The 778-nt window shown below is 35.6% G+C and overlaps 1 long non-coding RNA gene across 1 annotated transcript; it reads left to right on the top strand.

Moving 5' to 3' along the window:
* The first annotated feature begins 210 nt into the window (after positions 1 to 210).
* LOC121964288 lies at positions 211 to 716 on the top strand. The gene is made up of 3 exons (XR_006107338.1): positions 211 to 257; positions 335 to 402; positions 503 to 716. It is a non-coding gene; the product is annotated as an uncharacterized LOC121964288 (long non-coding RNA).
* The last annotated feature ends 62 nt before the right edge of the window (positions 717 to 778 follow it).

Here is a 778-nt window from a genome sequence, read left to right as displayed (position 1 = left end):
CAAATCTAAAAAAGAAAGGTAAGGACATTTTGGCATCTAGCCCTTGTCAGGGATAAACAAATGAATAACATATTTAATGAGACGGCTTTTTGAGTGCTAATCAACCAATAGGAATCTTGGCTGTATTCATTATAGTCTACATTATTTGATGACTGTTGTAGGCCTGAAGGACAGTACTAATTAATTTAATAATTTTGTAATTTTTATCATGTTTCAGAGATGCACCAGGACATTCAGCAACAATTCAGCCTGGACAGGTAATAAGGCAGACTGCAGCAGCCTGATGTTTCTTACTTTCAGTGTTGTTGTTTTGACATTTTAATTTGTTTTTCAGATAGTAATATCTGATACTGATGATATGGATCCACCTGAAACAAATCCAGACAAGACTTCTTGCTACAGGTAAGCCAAAAATCAGTGACTCAAATAATTTTAATTTAACTCATGGGGAAGAAATTTGTTAGTAAGATGTTTTAACATGGAAGTTGTAATTTCCCAACAGTAAATACACAGACCTGTATGCACCAGGTGTGGAGGAAGAGGAGGAGGAGCTGGTTGCAGTCAATGTGGAGAATTTCCAACACACAGCAGTGTAAAATGAGCTTTTGACAGTGGCATTCTAGTGTTTTCATTGTGCAGTATTTCTGGCATTTAAATAATTTTTGTAAAAGTGGCAAATTGTGCACTGTCTGAAATATCTATTAATTAGATCACTTTTGTCAATACAGGGAAGAGATGAACATTACACTACCTGACATTGTGGCAAACTTGTCACTTC

This window comes from Plectropomus leopardus, unplaced genomic scaffold (genome assembly GCF_008729295.1).
Source record: "Plectropomus leopardus isolate mb unplaced genomic scaffold, YSFRI_Pleo_2.0 unplaced_scaffold15045, whole genome shotgun sequence".
In the NCBI taxonomy this organism is placed as follows: domain Eukaryota; kingdom Metazoa; phylum Chordata; class Actinopteri; order Perciformes; family Serranidae; genus Plectropomus; species Plectropomus leopardus.
The sequence above is the reverse complement of the archived record's forward strand: the minus strand, read 5'-3'. Positions and strand labels throughout refer to the sequence as shown.